We start from the raw sequence: 19,498 nt of genomic DNA, 5'->3' as shown, positions 1-19,498 counted from the left end.
ACTTCCAGTAAGAGGGCGGCCTGAGTGGAAAAGTGAGAGTTTGGGCAGCTGTGCAGACAAGAAAGCGCCCTTTGGCCTGGGCCTAAATGCTTGTGACACTCCACTGGGCCTGCCGGGTTCTGAGGGCCCTGCCCTGGGCCCACTGCTCCCCTGCCCTTTGTTCAGTCACAGCAGAGATGGCCACACCCACTCCCTCAATGAGGGCAGTGTCCCAACCTCCCTCAGCCCCGCCCCCTCTCCGCAGGTTACCATGGACTACAGAGGCTGCATTCTGAGGCCAGGGCGTTCCGAGAATGCCAAGGGCAGACATGATGACCTTAAATGATTTCCTCTTGTGTCAGTGTTGGTAAACTTTAGGAGCTAGGAAATGGTCCACTTGACAGAAATGTTCAAATTTACTGGCATTTCATATATTCTCTGCTCTAACATTGTCCTGACTCTTTCTGTATACTCTTTACTTATGTTTTTGTTTTCCTTAATCAAAGTGTGTCTTTTAAATCTTTTCAAAGAAGATTCTTTGGACTTAATAAATCACCTGAATTTTATACGTTTTCTGTTGTATTAAATTCTGCTCATATATTTCTTTAACTTTTTTCTATGTTCTCAGGGTTTATTGTTTTCATCTTCTGATGTCAATTAAAACACTTGGTTATTCATTTTAATAAAACTTTTTACTTATAAAGATTTGAACTTTTGAAGATTCCAGCTTACTTGTACGTTTCTAAGGGTCAGGTCCTCTCCATTGTTGCTGGCCTGAGGCTTAGTTCACCATATAGCAATGTATATATTGACCTATTTTCCCCTAGACTTTCTGTGATCGCCTACATATCACCTTTCTTTGCAGACAAGCCATTTGAAATACCCTTAACTTATTTCACAGCCAATAAGGCTTTGAAATAAAGTTTATTTTTTAGAGAAATCTTCTTATATAATTAGGCAGAAAATCTGACCTGCCATAGTTTTCAAAACAGCATAATTTCACTCTTCTCAATGATTAATGTGTTGTATTACACAACCTTTGTGTATTTAGCTTTATCAATCACATGTCCTTTAAAAATGTTTTAGAGATCCTACCAGTCTTTGAAAACATCCTCGTGCCTTGTTTCAGTTCCACTTTTATGTATATTTTCTGCCTTGCACCCAATTATTCCTACATCTGATGGATGGCCTTGGGAATCTAATTCTTGTATTGATTGTTTTGGCTGATTGTCTCCCCTTGTAGCTGCTTTCTTCATTATTGTGTAAATTTAGATCATGAGCCCATGTTTAGCTAAACAGCTGACCTTGTAAGAGGCTTAGGTGTGAACGCTCGTAAGTTTCAGCAGAAAGTCGGCCAAGGTTTATTTGTGTCCCTCCAATGAGTGGCCCGCATGGACCCCGTTTTCTACAAGTGTTGGTCCAATACTCCCTCTAGAGGCAGGGGACTCAGACAGGGCTGCTTTGCGGCCCCCGATCTGGGGCAGGGGCAGTGGGCGGCCTGTGGCCCGGGCAGGAGCCTCTCCGCGTGTGTCCCAGGGACCCATCTGCCTGCGAGCCTCGGTCACCTGGCAGGAAGCTACGATGCCCAGACCTATGGTTAGCTGTGCAGCGAGGTGTACTGCGCGGACAGGTTCCACACACACTTCAAGTAAGAGGGCGGCCTGAGTGGAAAGGTGAGAGTTTGGGCAGCTGTGCAGACAAAGAAAGCACCCTTTGGCCTGGGCCTAAATTCTTGTGACACTCCACTGGGCCTGCCAGGCTCTGAGGTCCCTGCGCCTGGCCCCCTGCTCCCCTGCCCGTTGTTCAGTCACAGCAGAGATGGCCACACCCACTCCCTCAGTGAGGGCAGTGTTCCAACCTCCCTCAGCCCCGCCCCCTCTCCGTAGTTAACCATGGACTACAGAGGCTGCATTCTGAGACCAGGGCGTTCCGAGAATGCCAAGGGCAGACATGAAGACCTTTAATGATTTCCTCTTGTGTCAGTTTTGGTAAACTTTAGGAGCTTGGAAATGGTCCACTTGACAGAAATGTTCAAACTTACTGGCATTTCATATATTCTCTGCTCTAACATTGTCCTGACTCTTTCTGTATATTCTTTACTTATGTTTTTGTTTTCCTTAATCAAAGTGTGTCTTTTAAATCTTTTCAAAGAAGATTCTTTGGACTTACTAAATCACCTGAATTTTATACGTTTTCTGTTGTATTAAGTTCTGCTCATATCTTTATTTAACTTTTTTCTATGTTCTCAGGGTTTATTGTTTTCATCTTCTGATGTCAATTAAAACACTTGGTTATTCATTTTACTAAATCTTTTTACTTATAAAGATTTGAACTTTTGAAGATTCCAGCTTACTTGTACGTTTCTAAGGGTCAGGTCCTCTCCATTGTTGCTGGCCTAAGGCTTAGTTCACCATAGAGTAATGTATATATTGACCTATTTTCCCCTCGACTTTCTGTGATCCCCTACATCTCACCTTTCTTTGAAGACAAGCCATTTGAAATACCCTTAACTTATTTCACAGCCAATAAGTCTTTGAAATAATGGGTATTTTTTAGAGAAATCTTCTTATATAATTAGGCAGAAAATCTGACCTGCCATAGTTTTCAAAACAGCATAATTTCACTCTTCTCAATGATTAATCTGTTGTATTACACAACCTTTGTGTATTTAGCTTTATCAATGACATGTCCTTTAAAAATGTTTTAGAGATCCTACCAGTCTTTGAAAACATCCTCTTGCCTTGTTTCAGTTCCAGTTTTATGTATATTTTCTGCCTTGCACCCGATTATTCCTACATCTTATGGATGGCCTTGGGAATCTAATTCTGGTATTGATTGTTTTGGCTGATTGTCTCCCCTTGTAGCTGCTTTCTTCATTATTGTGTAAAGTTAGATCATGAGCTCATGTTTAGCTAAACAGCTGACCTTGTAAGAGGCTTAGGTGTGAACGCTCATAAGTTTCAGCAGAAAGTCGGCCAAGATTTATTTGTGTCCCTCCAATGAGTGGCCCGCAAGGACCCCGTTTTCTACAAGTGTTGGTCCAATACTCCCTCTAGAGGCAGGGGACTCAGACAGGGCTGCTTTGCGGCCCCCGATCTGGGGCAGGGGCAGTGGGCGGCCTGTGGCCCGGGCAGGAGCCTCTCCGCGTGTGTCCCAGGGAGCCATCTGCCTGCGAGCCTCGGTCACCTGGCAGGAAGCTACGATGCCCAGACCTATGGTTAGCTGTGCAGCGAGGTGTACTGCGCGGACAGGTTCCACACACACTTCAAGTAAGAGGGCGGCCTGAGTGGAAAGGTGAGAGTTTGGGCAGCTGTGCAGACAAAGAAAGCGCCCTTTGGCCTGGGCCTAAATGATTGTGACACTCCACTGGGCCTGCCGGGCTCTGAGGGCCCTGCCCTGGGCCCCCTGCTCCCCTGCCCTTTGTTCAGTCACAGCAGAGATGGCCACACCCACTCCCTCAATGAGGGCAGTGTCCCAACCTCCCTCAGCCCCGCCCCCTCTCCGCAGGTTACCATGGACTACAGAGGCTGCATTCTGAGGCCAGGGCGTTCCAAGAATGCCAAGGGCAGACATGATGACCTTAAATGATTTCCTCTTGTGTCAGTTTTGGTAAACTTTAGGAGCTAGGAAATGGTCCACTTGACAGAAATGTTCAAATTTACTGGCATTTCATATATTCTCTGCTCTAACATTGTCCTGACTCTTTCTGTATATTCTTTACTTATGTTTTTGTTTTCCTTAATCAAAGTGTGTCTTTTAAATCTTTTCAAAGAAGATTCTTTGGACTTACTAAATCACCTGAATTTTATACGTTTTCTGTTGTATTAAGTTCTGCTCATATCTTTATTTAACTTTTTTCTATATTCTCAGGGTTTATTGTTTTCATCTTCTGATGTCAATTAAAACACTTGGTTATTCATTTTAATAAATCTTTTTACTTATAAAGATTTGAACTTTTGAAGCTTCCAGCTTACTTGTACGTTTCTAAGGGTCAGGTCCTCTCCATTGTTGCTGGCCTAAGGCTTAGTTCACCATATAGCAATGTATATATTGACCTATTTTCCCCTTGACTTTCTGTGATCCCCTACATCTCACCTTTCTTTGCAGACAAGCCATTTGAAATACCCTTAACTTATTTCACAGCCAATAAGGCTTTGAAATAATGTTTATTTTTTAGAGAAATCTTCTTATATAATTAGGCAGAAAATCTGACCTGCCATAGTTTTCAAAACAGCATAATTTCACTCTTCTCAGTGATTAATCTGTTGTATTACACAACCTTTGTGTATTTAGCTTTATCAATCACATGTCCTTTAAAAATGTTTTAGAGATCCTACCAGTCTTTGAAAACAACCTTGTGCCTTGTTTCCGTGCCAGTTTTATGTATATTTTCTGCCTTGCACCCGATTATTCCTACATCTGATGGATGGCCTTGGGAATCTAATTCTGGTATTGATTGTTTTGGCTGATTGTCTCCCCTTGTAGCTGCTTTCTTCATTATTGTGTAAAGTTAGATCATGAGCTCATGTTTAGCTAAACAGCTGACCTTGTAAGAGGCTTAGGTGTGAACGCTCATAAGTTTTAGCAGAAAGTCGGCCAAGATTTATTTGTGTCCCTCCAATGAGTGGCCCGCAAGGACCCCGTTTTCTACAAGTGTTGGTCCAATACTCCCTCTAGAGGCAGGGGACTCAGACAGGGCTGCTTTGCGGCCCCCGATCTGGGGCAGGGGCAGTGGGCAGCCTGTGGCCCGGGCAGGAGCCTCTCCGCGTGTGTCCCAGGGACCCATCTGCCTGCGAGCCTCGGTCACCTGGCAGGAAGCTACGATGCCCAGACCTATGGTTAGCTGTGCAGCGAGGTGTACTGCGCGGACAGGTTCCACACACACTTCAAGTAAGAGGGCGGCCTGAGTGGAAAGGTGAGAGTTTGGGCAGCTGTGCAGACAAAGAAAGCGCCCTTTGGCCTGGGCCTAATGCTTGTGACACTACACTGGGCCTGCCGGGCTCTGAGGGCCCTGCCCTGGGCCCCCTGCTCCCCTGCCCTTTGTTCAGTCACAGCAGAGATGGCCACACCCACTCCCTCAATGAGGGCAGTGTCCCAACCTCCCTCAGCCCCGCCCCCTCTCCGCAGGTTACCATGGACTACAGAGGCTGCATTCTGAGGCCAGGGCGTTCCGAGAATGCCAAGGGCAGACATGATGACCTTAAATGATTTCCTCTTGTGTCAGTTTTGGTAAACTTTAGGAGCTAGGAAATGGTCCACTTTACAGAAATGTTCAAATTTACTGGCATTTCATATATTCTCTGCTCTAACATTGTCCTGACTCTTTCTGTATATTCTTTACTTATGTTTTTGTTTTCCTTAGTCAAAGTGTGTCTTTTAAATCTTTTCAAAGAAGATTCTTTGGACTTACTAAATCACCTGAATTTTATACGTTTTCTGTTGTATTAAGTTCTGCTCATATCTTTATTTAACTTTTTTCTATGTTCTCAGGGTTTATTGTTTTCATCTTCTGATGTCAATTAAAACACTTGGTTATTCATTTTAATAAATCTTTTTACTTATAAAGATTTGAACTTTTGAAGATTCCAGCTTACTTGTACGTTTCTAAGGGTCAGGTCCTCTCCATTGTTGCTGGCCTGAGGCTTAGTTCACCATATAGCAATGTATATATTGACCTATTTTCCCCTCGACTTTCTGTGATCCCCTACATCTCACCTTTCTTTGCAGACAAGCCATTTGAAATACCCTTAACTTATTTCACAGCCAAAAAGTCTTTGAAATAATGGGTATTTTTTAGAGAAATCTTCTTATATAATTAGGCAGAAAATCTGACCTGCCATAGTTTTCAAAACAGCATAATTTCACTCTTCTCAGTGATTAATCTGTTGTATTACACAACCTTTGTGTATTTAGCTTTATCAATTACATGTCCTTTAAAAATGTTTTAGAGATCCTACCAGTCTTTGAAAACAACCTTGTGCCTTGTTTCAGTGCCAGTTTTATGTATATTTTCTGCCTTGCACCCGATTATTCCTACATCTGATGGATGGCCTTGGGAATCTAATTCTGGTATTGATTGTTTTGGCTGATTGTCTCCCCTTGTAGCTGCTTTCTTCATTATTGTGTAAATTTAGATCATGAGCTCATGTTTAGCTAAACAGCTGACCTTGTAAGAGGCTTAGGTGTGAACGCTCGTAAGTTTCAGCAGAAAGTCGGCCAAGATTTATTTGTGTCCCTCCAATGCGTGGGCCGCAAGGACCCCGTTTTCTACAAGTGTTGGTCCAATACTCCCTCTAGAGGCAGGAGACTCAGACAGGGCTTCTTTGCGGCCCCCGTTCTGGGGCAGGGGCAGTGGGCGGCCTGTGGCCCGGGCAGGAGCCTCTCCGCGTGTGTCCCAGGGTCCCATCTGCCTGCGAGCCTCGGTCACCTGGCAGGAAGCTACGATGCCCAGACCTATGGTTAGCTGTGCAGCGAGGTGTACTGCGCGGACAGGTTCCACACACACTTCAAGTAAGAGGGCGGCCTGAGTGGAAAGGTGAGAGTTTCGGCAGCTGTGCAGACAAAGAAAGCGCCCTATGGCCTGGGCCTAAATGCTTGTGACACTCCACTGGGCCTGCCGGGCTCTGAGGGCCCTGCCCTGGGCCCCCTGCTCCCCTGCCCTTTGTTCAGTCACAGCAGAGATGGCCACACCCACTCCCTCAGTGAGGGCAGTGTTCCAACCTCGCTCAGCCCCGCCCCCTCTCCACAGGTTACCATGGACTACAGAGGCTGCATTCTGAGGCCAGGGCGTTCCGAGAATGCCAAGGGCAGACATGATGACCTTCAATGATTTCCTCTTGTGTCAGTTTTGGTAAACTTTAGGAGCTAGGAAATGGTCCACTTGACAGAAATGTTCAAATTTACTGGCATTTCATATATTCTCTGCTCTAACATTGTCCTGACTCTTTCTGTATATTCTTTATTTATGTTTTTGTTTTCCTTAATCAAAGTGTGTCTTTTAAATCTTTTCAAAGAAGATTCTTTGGACTTAATAAATCACCTGAATTTTATACGTTTTCTGTTGTATTAAATTCTGCTCATATATTTCTTTAACGTTTTTCTATGTTCTCAGGGTTTATTGTTTTCATCTTCTGATGTCAATTAAAACACTTGGTTATTCATTTTAATAAATCTTTTTACTTATAAAGATTTGAACTTTTGAAGATTCCAGCTTACTTGTACGTTTCTAAGGGTCAGGTCCTCTCCATTGTTGCTGGCCTAAGGCTTAGTTCACCATAGAGCAATGTATATATTGACCTATTTTCCCCTCGACTTTCTGTGATCCCCTACATCTCACCTTTCTTTGCAGACAAGCCATTTGAAATACCCTTAACTTATTTCACAGCCAATAAGTCATTGAAATAATGGGTATTTTTTAGAGAAATCTTCTTATATAATTAGGCAGAAAATCTGACCTTCCATAGTTTTCAAAACAGCATAATTTCACTCTTCTCAATGATTAATCTGTTGTATTACACAACCTTTGTGTATTTAGCTTTATCAATGACATGATCTTTAAAAATGTTTTAGAGATCCTACCAGTCTTTGAAAACATCCTCGTGCCTTGTTTCAGTTCCAGTTTTATGTATATTTTCTGCCTTGCAACCGATTATTCCTACATCTGATGGATGGCCTTTGGAATGTAATTCTGGTATTGATTGTTTTGGCTGATTGTCTCCCCTTGTAGCTGCTTTCTTCATTATTGTGTAAAGTTAGACCATGAGCTCATGTTTAGCTAAACAGCTGACCTTGTAAGAGGCTTAGGTGTGAACGCTCGTAAGTTTCAGCAGAAAGTCGGCCAAGATTTATTTGTGTCCCTCCAATGAGTGGCCCGCAAGGACCCCGTTTTCTACAAGTGTTGGTCCAATACTCCCTCTAGAGGCAGGGCACTCAGACAGGGCTGCTTTGCGGGCCCCGATCTGGGGCAGGGGCAGTGGGCGGCCTGTGGCCCGGGCAGGAGCCACTCTGCGTGTGTCCCAGGGACCCATCTGCCTGTGAGCCTCGGTCACCTGGCAGGAAGCTACGATGCCCAGACCTATGGTTAGCTGTGCAGCGAGGTGTACTGCGCGTACAGGTTCCACACACACTTCAAGTAAGAGGGCGGCCTGAGTGGAAAGGTGAGAGTTTGGGCAGCTGTGCAGACAAAGAAAGCGCCCTTTGGCCTGGGCCTAAATGCTTGTGACACTCCACTGGGCCTGCCGGGCTCTGAGGGCCCTGCCCTGGGCCCCCTGCTCCCCTGCTCTTTGTTCAGTCACAGCAGAAATGGCCACACCCACTCCCTCAATGAGGGCAGTGTTCCAACCTCACTCAGCCTCGCCCCCTCTCCGCAGGTTACCATGGACTACAGAGGCTGCATTCTGAGGCAAGGGCGTTTCGAGAATGCCAAGGGCAGACATGATGACCTTAAATGATTTCCTCTTGTGTCAGTTTTGGTAAACTTTAGGAGCTAGGAAATGGTCCACTTTACAGAAATGTTCAAATTTACTGGCATTTCATATATTCTCTGCTCTAACATGGTCCTGACCCTTTCTGTATATTCTTTATTTATGTTTTTGTTTTCCTTAATCAAAGTGTGTCTTTTAAATCTTTTCAAAGAAGATTCTTTGGACTTAATAAATCACCTGAATTTTATACGTTTTCTGTTGTATTAAATTCTGCTCATATATTTATTTAACTTTTTTCTATGTTCTCAGGGTTTATTGTTTTCATCTTCTGATGTCAATTAAAACACTTGGTTATTCATTTTAATAAATCTTTTTACTTATAAAGATTTGAACTTTTGAAGATTCCAGCTTACTTGTACGTTTCTAAGGGTCAGGTCCTCTCCATTGTTGCTGGCCTGAGGCTTAGTTCACCATATAGCAATGTATATATTGACCTATTTTCCCCTCGACTTTCTGTGATCCCCTACATCTCACCTTTCTGTGAAGACAAGCCATTTGAAATACCCTTAACTTATTTCACAGCCAATAAGTCTTTGAAATAATGGGTATTTTTTAGAGAAATCTTCTTATATAATTAGGCCGAAAATCTGACCTGCCATAGTTTTCAAAACAGCATAATTTCACTCTTCTCAATGATTAATCTGTTGTATTACACAACCTTTGTGTATTTAGCTTTATCAATGACATGTCCTTTAAAAATGTTTTAGAGATCCTACCAGTCTTTGAAAACATCCTCGTGCCTTGTTTCAGTTCCAGTTTTATGTATATTTTCTGCCTTGCACCCGATTATTCCTACATCTGATGGATGGCCTTGGGAATCTAATTCTGGTATTGATTGTTTTGGCTGATTGTCTCCCCTTGTAGCTGCTTTCTTCATTATTGTGTAAAGTTAGATCATGAGCCCATGTTTAGCTAAACAGCTGACCTTGTAAGAGGCTTAGGTGTGAACGCTCGTAAGTTTCAGCAGAAAGTCGGCCAAGATTTATTTGTGTCCCTCCAATGAGTGGCCCGCAAGGACCCCGTTTTCTACAAGTGTTGGTCCAATACTCCCTCTAGAGGCAGGGGACTCAGACAGGGCTGCTTTGCGGCCCCCGATCTGGGGCAGGGGCAGTGGGGGGCCTGTGGCCCGGGCAGGAGCCTCTCCGCGTGTGTCCCAGGGACCCATCTGCCTGCGAGCCTCGGTCACCTGGCAGGAAGCTACGATGCCCAGACCTATGGTTAGCTGTGCAGCGAGGTGTACTGCGCGGACAGGTTCCACACACACTTCAAGTAAGAGGGCGGCCTGAGTGGAAAGGTGAGAGTTTGGGCAGCTGTGCAGACAAAGAAAGCGCCCTTTGGCCTGGGCCTAAATGCTTGTGACACTCCACTGGGCCTGCCGGGCTCTGAGGGCCCTGCCCTGGGCCCCCTGCTCCCCTGCCCTTTGTTCAGTCACAGCAGAGATGGCCACACCCACTCCCTCAATGAGGGCAGTGTCCCAACCTCCCTCAGCCCCGCCCCCTCTCCGCAGGTTACCATGGACTACAGAGGCTGCATTCTGAGGCCAGGGCGTTCCGAGAATGCCAAGGGCAGACATGATGACCTTAAATGATTTCCTCTTGTGTCAGTTTTGGTAAACTTTAGGAGCTAGGAAATGGTCCACTTGACAGAAATGTTCAAATTTACTGGCATTTCATATATTCTCTGCTCTAACATTGTCCTGACTCTTTCTGTATATTCTTTACTTATGTTTTTGTTTTCCTTAGTCAAAGTGTGTCTTTTAAATCTTTTCAAAGAAGATTCTTTGGACTTACTAAATCACCTGAATTTTATACGTTTTCTGTTGTATTAAGTTCTGCTCATATCTTTATTTAACTTTTTTCTATGTTCTCAGGGTTTATTGTTTTCATCTTCTGATGTCAATTAAAACACTTGGTTATTCATTTTAATAAATCTTTTTACTTATAAAGATTTGAACTTTTGAAGATTCCAGCTTACTTGTACGTTTCTAAGGGTCAGGTCCTCTCCATTGTTGCTGGCCTGAGGCTTAGTTCACCATATAGCAATGTATATATTGACCTATTTTCCCCTCGACTTTCTGTGATCCCCTACATCTCACCTTTCTTTGCAGACAAGCCATTTGAAATACCCTTAACTTATTTCACAGCCAAAAAGTCTTTGAAATAATGGGTATTTTTTAGAGAAATCTTCTTATATAATTAGGCAGAAAATCTGACCTGCCATAGTTTTCAAAACAGCATAATTTCACTCTTCTCAGTGATTAATCTGTTGTATTACACAACCTTTGTGTATTTAGCTTTATCAATTACATGTCCTTTAAAAATGTTTTAGAGATCCTACCAGTCTTTGAAAACAACCTTGTGCCTTGTTTCAGTGCCAGTTTTATGTATATTTTCTGCCTTGCACCCGATTATTCCTACATCTGATGGATGGCCTTGGGAATCTAATTCTGGTATTGATTGTTTTGGCTGATTGTCTCCCCTTGTAGCTGCTTTCTTCATTATTGTGTAAATTTAGATCATGAGCTCATGTTTAGCTAAACAGCTGACCTTGTAAGAGGCTTAGGTGTGAACGCTCGTAAGTTTCAGCAGAAAGTCGGCCAAGATTTATTTGTGTCCCTCCAATGCGTGGGCCGCAAGGACCCCGTTTTCTACAAGTGTTGGTCCAATACTCCCTCTAGAGGCAGGAGACTCAGACAGGGCTTCTTTGCGGCCCCCGTTCTGGGGCAGGGGCAGTGGGCGGCCTGTGGCCCGGGCAGGAGCCTCTCCGCGTGTGTCCCAGGGTCCCATCTGCCTGCGAGCCTCGGTCACCTGGCAGGAAGCTACGATGCCCAGACCTATGGTTAGCTGTGCAGCGAGGTGTACTGCGCGGACAGGTTCCACACACACTTCAAGTAAGAGGGCGGCCTGAGTGGAAAGGTGAGAGTTTCGGCAGCTGTGCAGACAAAGAAAGCGCCCTATGGCCTGGGCCTAAATGCTTGTGACACTCCACTGGGCCTGCCGGGCTCTGAGGGCCCTGCCCTGGGCCCCCTGCTCCCCTGCCCTTTGTTCAGTCACAGCAGAGATGGCCACACCCACTCCCTCAGTGAGGGCAGTGTTCCAACCTCGCTCAGCCCCGCCCCCTCTCCACAGGTTACCATGGACTACAGAGGCTGCATTCTGAGGCCAGGGCGTTCCGAGAATGCCAAGGGCAGACATGATGACCTTCAATGATTTCCTCTTGTGTCAGTTTTGGTAAACTTTAGGAGCTAGGAAATGGTCCACTTGACAGAAATGTTCAAATTTACTGGCATTTCATATATTCTCTGCTCTAACATTGTCCTGACTCTTTCTGTATATTCTTTATTTATGTTTTTGTTTTCCTTAATCAAAGTGTGTCTTTTAAATCTTTTCAAAGAAGATTCTTTGGACTTAATAAATCACCTGAATTTTATACGTTTTCTGTTGTATTAAATTCTGCTCATATATTTCTTTAACGTTTTTCTATGTTCTCAGGGTTTATTGTTTTCATCTTCTGATGTCAATTAAAACACTTGGTTATTCATTTTAATAAATCTTTTTACTTATAAAGATTTGAACTTTTGAAGATTCCAGCTTACTTGTACGTTTCTAAGGGTCAGGTCCTCTCCATTGTTGCTGGCCTAAGGCTTAGTTCACCATAGAGCAATGTATATATTGACCTATTTTCCCCTCGACTTTCTGTGATCCCCTACATCTCACCTTTCTTTGCAGACAAGCCATTTGAAATACCCTTAACTTATTTCACAGCCAATAAGTCATTGAAATAATGGGTATTTTTTAGAGAAATCTTCTTATATAATTAGGCAGAAAATCTGACCTTCCATAGTTTTCAAAACAGCATAATTTCACTCTTCTCAATGATTAATCTGTTGTATTACACAACCTTTGTGTATTTAGCTTTATCAATGACATGATCTTTAAAAATGTTTTAGAGATCCTACCAGTCTTTGAAAACATCCTCGTGCCTTGTTTCAGTTCCAGTTTTATGTATATTTTCTGCCTTGCAACCGATTATTCCTACATCTGATGGATGGCCTTTGGAATGTAATTCTGGTATTGATTGTTTTGGCTGATTGTCTCCCCTTGTAGCTGCTTTCTTCATTATTGTGTAAAGTTAGACCATGAGCTCATGTTTAGCTAAACAGCTGACCTTGTAAGAGGCTTAGGTGTGTACGCTCGTAAGTTTCAGCAGAAAGTCGGCCAAGATTTATTTGTGTCCCTCCAATGAGTGGCCCGCAAGGACCCCGTTTTCTACAAGTGTTGGTCCAATACTCCCTCTAGAGGCAGGGCACTCAGACAGGGCTGCTTTGCGGGCCCCGATCTGGGGCAGGGGCAGTGGGCGGCCTGTGGCCCGGGCAGGAGCCACTCTGCGTGTGTCCCAGGGACCCATCTGCCTGTGAGCCTCGGTCACCAGGCAGGAAGCTACGATGCCCAGACCTATGGTTAGCTGTGCAGCGAGGTGTACTGCGCGTACAGGTTCCACACACACTTCAAGTAAGAGGGCGGCCTGAGTGGAAAGGTGAGAGTTTGGGCAGCTGTGCAGACAAAGAAAGCGCCCTTTGGACTGGGCCTAAATGCTTGTGACACTCCACTGGGCCTGCCGGGCTCCGAGGGCCCTGCCCTGGGCCCCCTGCTCCCCTGCTCTTTGTTCAGTCACAGCAGAAATGGCCACACCCACTCCCTCAGTGAGGGCAGTGTTCCAACCTCGCTCAGCCCCGCCCCCTCTCCGCAGGTTACCATGGACTACAGAGGCTGCATTCTGAGGCAAGGGCGTTCCGAGAATGCCAAGGGCAGACATGATGACCTTAAATGATTTCCTCTTGTGTCAATTTTGGTAAACTTTAGGAGCTAGGAAATGGTCCACTTTACAGAAATGTTCAAACTTACTGGCATTTCATATATTCTCTGCTCTAACATTGTCCTGACTGTTTCTGTATATTCTTTATTTATGTTTTTGTTTTCCTTAATCAAAGTGTGTCTTTTAAATCTTTTCAAAGAAGATTCTTTGGACTTACTAAATCACCTGAATTTTATACGTTTTCTGTTGTATTAAATTCTGCTCATATATTTATTTAACTTTTTTCTATGTTCTCAGGGTTTATTGTTTTCATCTTCTGATGTCAATTAAAACACTTGGTTATTCATTTTAATAAATCTTTTTACTTATAAAGATTTGAACTTTTGAAGATTCCAGCTTACTTGTACGTTTCTAAGGGTCAGGTCCTCTCCATTGTTGCTGGCCTGAGGCTTAGTTCACCATATAGCAATGTATATATTGACCTATTTTCCCCTCGACTTTCTGTGATCCCCTACATCTCACCTTTCTTTGCAGACAAGCCATTTGAAATACCCTTAACTTATTTCACAGCCAAAAAGTCTTTGAAATAATGGGTATTTTTTAGAGAAATCTTCTTATATAATTAGGCCGAAAATCTGACCTGCCATAGTTTTCAAAACAGCATAATTTCACTCTTCTCAATGATTAATCTGTTGTATTACACAACCTTTGTGTATTTAGCTTTATCAATGACATGTCCTTTAAAAATGTTTTAGAGATCCTACCAGTCTTTGAAAACATCCTCGTGCCTTGTTTCAGTTCCAGTTTTATGTATATTTTCTGCCTTGCACCCGATTATTCCTACATCTGATGGATGGCCTTGGGAATCTAATTCTGGTATTGATTGTTTTGGCTGATTGTCTCCCCTTGTAGCTGCTTTCTTCATTATTGTGTAAAGTTAGATCATGAGCCCATGTTTAGCTAAACAGCTGACCTTGTAAGAGGCTTAGGTGTGAACGCTCGTAAGTTTCAGCAGAAAGTCGGCCAAGATTTATTTGTGTCCCTCCAATGAGTGGCCCGCAAGGACCCCGTTTTCTACAAGTGTTGGTCCAATACTCCCTCTAGAGGCAGGGGACTCAGACAGGGCTGCTTTGCGGCCCCCGATCTGGGGCAGGGGCAGTGGGCGGCCTGTGGCCCGGGCAGGAGCCTCTCCGCGTGTGTCCCAGGGACCCATCTGCCTGCGAGCCTCGGTCACCTGGCAGGAAGCTACGATGCCCAGACCTATGGTTAGCTGTGCAGCGAGGTGTACTGCGTGGACAGGTTCCACACACACTTCAAGTAAGAGGGCGGCCTGAGTGGAAAGGTGAGAGTTTGGGCAGCTGTGCAGACAAAGAAAGCACCCTTTGGCCTGGGCCTAAATTCTTGTGACACTCCACTGGGCCTGCCAGGCTCTGAGGTCCCTGCGCCTGGCCCCCTGCTCCCCTGCCCATTGTTCAGTCACAGCAGAGATGGCCACACCCACTCCCTCAGTGAGGGCAGTGTTCCAACCTCCCTCAGCCCCGCCCCCTATCCGCAGTTAACCATGGACTACAGAGGCTGCATTCTGAGGCCAGGGCATTCCGAAAATGCCAAGGGCAGACATGAAGACCTTTAATGATTTCCTCTTGTGTCAGTTTTGGTAAACGTTAGGAGCTTGGAAATGGTCCACTTGACAGAAATGTTCAAACTTACTGGCATTTCATATATTCTCTGCTCTAACATTGTCCTGACTCTTTCTGTATATTCTTTACTTATGTTTTTGTTTTCCTTAATCAAAGTGTGTCTTTTAAATCTTTTCAAAGAAGATTCTTTGGACTTACTAAATCACCTGAATTTTATACGTTTTCTGTTGTATTAAGTTCTGCTCATATCTTTATTTAACTTTTTTCTATGTTCTCAGGGTTTATTGTTTTCATCTTCTGATGTCAATTAAAACACTTGGTTATTCATTTTACTAAATCTTTTTACTTATAAAGATTTGAACTTTTGAAGATTCCAGCTTACTTGTACGTTTCTAAGGGTCAGGTCCTCTCCATTGTTGCTGGCCTAAGGCTTAGTTCACCATAGAGCAATGTAAATATTGACCTATTTTCCCCTCGACTTTCTGTGATCCCCTACATCTCACCTTTCTTTGAAGACAAGCCATTTGAAATAACCTTAACTTATTTCACAGCCAATAAGTCATTGAAATAATGGGTATTTTTTAGGGAAATCTTCTTATATAATTAGGCAGAAAATCTGACCTGCCATAGTTTTCAAAACAGCATAATTTCACTCTTCTCAATGATTAATCTGTTGTATTACACAACCTTTGTGTATTTAGCTTTATCAATGACATGATCTTTAAAAATGTTTTAGAGATCCTACCAGTCTTTGAAAACATCCTCGTGCCTTGTTTCAGTTCCAGTTTTATGTATATTTTCTGCCTTGCAACCGATTATTCCTACATCTGATGGATGGCCTTGGGAATGTAATTCTGGTATTGATTGTTTTGGCTGATTGTCTCCCCTTGTAGCTGCTTTCTTCATTATTGTGTAAAGTTAGACCATGAGCTCATGTTTAGCTAAACAGCTGACCTTGTAAGAGGCTTAGGTGTGAACGCTCGTAAGTTTCAGCAGAAAGTCGGCCAAGATTTATTTGTGTCCCTCCAATGAGTGGCCCGCAAGGACCCCGTTTTCTACAAGTGTTGGTCCAATACTCCCTCTAGAGGCAGGGCACTCAGACAGGGCTGCTTTGCGGGCCCCGATCTGGGGCAGGGGCAGTGGGCGGCCTGTGGCCCGGGCAGGAGCCACTCTGCGTGTGTCCCAGGGACCCATCTGCCTGTGAGCCTCGGTCACCAGGCAGGAAGCTACGATGCCCAGACCTATGGTTAGCTGTGCAGCGAGGTGTACTGCGCGTACAGGTTCCACACACACTTCAAGTAAGAGGGCGGCCTGAGTGGAAAGGTGAGAGTTTGGGCAGCTGTGCAGACAAAGAAAGCGCCCTTTGGCCTGGGCCTAAATGCTTGTGACACTCCACTGGGCCTGCCGGGCTTCGAGGGCCCTGCCCTGGGCCCCCTGCTCCCCTGCTCTTTGTTCAGTCACAGCAGAAATGGCCACACCCACTCCCTCAGTGAGGGCAGTGTTCCAACCTCACTCAGCCCCGCCCCCTCTCCGCAGGTTACCATGGACTACAGAGGCTGCATTCTGAGGCAAGGGCGTTCCGAGAATGCCAAGGGCAGACATGATGACCTTAAATGATTTCCTCTTGTGTCAATTTTGGTAAACTTTAGGAGCTAGGAAATGGTCCACTTTACAGAAATGTTCAAATTTACTGGCATTTCATATATTCTCTGCTCTAACATTGTCCTGACTCTTTCTGTATATTCTTTATTTATGTTTTTGTTTTCCTTAATCAAAGTGTGTCTTTTAAATCTTTTCAAAGAAGATTCTTTGGACTTAATAAATCACCTGAATTTTATACGTTTTCTGTTGTATTAAATTCTGCTCATATATTTATTTAACTTTTTTCTATGTTCTCAGGGTTTATTGTTTTCATCTTCTGATGTCAATTAAAACACTTGGTTATTCATTTTAATAAATCTTTTTACTTATAAAGATTTGAACTTTTGAAGATTCCAGCTTACTTGTACGTTTCTAAGGGTCAGGTCCTCTCCATTGTTGCTGGCCTGAGGCTTAGTTCACCATATAGCAATGTATATATTGACCTATTTTCCCCTCGACTTTCTGTGATCCCCTACATCTCACCTTTCTTTGCAGACAAGCCATTTGAAATACCCTTAACTTATTTCACAGCCAAAAAGTCTTTGAAATAATGGGTATTTTTTAGAGAAATCTTCTTATATAATTAGGCCGAAAATCTGACCTGCCATAGTTTTCAAAACAGCATAATTTCACTCTTCTCAATGATTAATCTGTTGTATTACACAACCTTTGTGTATTTAGCTTTATCAATGACATGTCCTTTAAAAATGTTTTAGAGATCCTACCAGTCTTTGAAAACATCCTCGTGCCTTGTTTCAGTTCCAGTTTTATGTATATTTTCTGCCTTGCACCCGATTATTCCTACATCTGATGGATGGCCTTGGGAATCTAATTCTGGTATTGATTGTTTTGGCTGATTGTCTCCCCTTGTAGCTGCTTTCTTCATTATTGTGTAAAGTTAGATCATGAGCCCATGTTTAGCTAAACAGCTGACCTTGTAAGAGGCTTAGGTGTGAACGCTCGTAAGTTTCAGCAGAAAGTCGGCCAAGATTTATTTGTGTCCCTCCAATGAGTGGCCCGCAAGGACCCCGTTTCCTACAAGTGTTGGTCCAATACTCCCTCTAGAGGCAGGGGACTCAGACAGGGCTGCTTTGCGGCCCCCGATCTGGGGCAGGGGCAGTGGGCAGCCTGTGGCCCGGGCAGGAGCCTCTCCGCGTGTGTCCCAGGGACCCATCTGCCTGCGAGCCTCGGTCACCTGGCAGGAAGCTACGATGCCCAGACCTATGGTTAGCTGTGCAGCGAGGTGTACTGCGCGGACAGGTTCCACACACACTTCAAGTAAGAGGGCGGCCTGAGTGGAAAGGTGAGAGTTTGGGCAGCTGTGCAGACAAAGAAAGCGCCCTTTGGCCTAGGCCTAAATGCTTGTGACACTCCACTGGGCCTGCCGGGCTCTGAGGGCCCTGCCCTGGGCCCCCTGCTCCCCTGCCCTTTGTTCAGTCACAGCAGAGATGGCCACACCCACTCCCTCAATGAGGGCAGTGTCCCAACCTCCCTCAGCCCCGCCCCCTCTCCGCAGGTTACCATGGACTACAGAGGCTGCATTCTGAGGCCAGGGCTTTCGGAGAATGCCAAGGGCAGACATGATGACCTTAAATGATTTCCACTTGTGTCAGTTTTGGTAAACTTTAGGAGGTAGGAAATGGTCCACTTGACAGAAATGTTCAAATTTACTGGCATTTCATATATTCTCTGCTCTAACATTGTCCTGACTCTTTCTGTATATTCTTTACTTATGTTTTTGTTTTCCTTAATCAAAGTGTGTCTTTTAAATCTTTTCAAAGAAGATTCTTTGGACTTACTAAATCACCTGAATTTTATACGTTTTCTGCTGTATTAAGTTCTGCTCATATCTTTATTTAACTTTTTTCTATGTTCTCAGGGTTTATTGTTTTCATCTTCTGATGTCAATTAAAACACTTGGTTATTCATTTTACTAAAACTTTTTACTTATAAAGATTTGAACTTTTGAAGATTCCAGCTTACTTGTACGTTTCTAAGGGTCAGGTCCTCTCCATTGTTGCTGGCCTAAGGCTTAGTTCACCATAGAGCAATGTATATATTGAACTATTTTCCCCTCGACTTTCTGTGATCCCCTACATCTCACCTTTCTTTGAAGACAAGACATTTGAAATACCCTTAACTTATTTCACAGCCAATAAGTCTTTGAAATAATGGGTATTTTTTAGAAAAATCTTCTTATATAATTAGGCAGAAAATCTGACCTGCCATAGTTTTCAAAACAGCATAATTTCACTCTTCTCAATGATTAATCTGTTGTATTACACAACCTTTGTGTATTTAGCTTTATCAATGACATGTCCTTTAAAAATGTTTTAGAGATCCTACCAGTCTTTGAAAACATCCTTGTGCCTTGTATCAGTCCCAGTTTTATGTATATTTTCTGCCTTGCACCCGATTATTCCTACATCTGATGGATGGCCTTGGGAATCTAATACTGGTATTGATTGTTTTGGCTGATTGTCTCCCCTTGTAGCTGCTTTCTCATTATTGTGTAAATTTAGATCATGAGCTCATGTTTAGCTAAACAGCTGACCTTCTAAGAGGCTTAGGTGTGAACGCTCGTAAGTTTCAGCAGAAAGTCGGCCAAGATTTATTTGTGTCCCTCCAATGAGTGGCCCGCAAGGACCCCGTTTTCTACAAGTGTTGGTCCAATACTCCCTCTAGAGGCAGGGCACTCAGACAGGGCTGCTTTGCGGGCCCCGATCTGGGGCAGGGGCAGTGGGCGGCCTGTGGCCCGGGCAGGAGCCACTCTGCGTGTGTCCCAGGGACCCATCTGCCTGTGAGCCTCGGTCACCAGGCAGGAAGCTACGATGCCCAGACCTATGGTTAGCTGTGCAGCGAGGTGTACTGCGCGTACAGGTTCCACACACACTTCAAGTAAGAGGGCGGCCTGAGTGGAAAGGTGAGAGTTTGGGCAGC

This window comes from Mesoplodon mirus (genome assembly GCF_964341445.2).
Source record: "Mesoplodon mirus genome assembly, chromosome: 1".
Lineage (NCBI taxonomy): Eukaryota > Metazoa > Chordata > Mammalia > Artiodactyla > Ziphiidae > Mesoplodon > Mesoplodon mirus.
Note: the sequence above shows the minus strand (reverse complement) of the source record.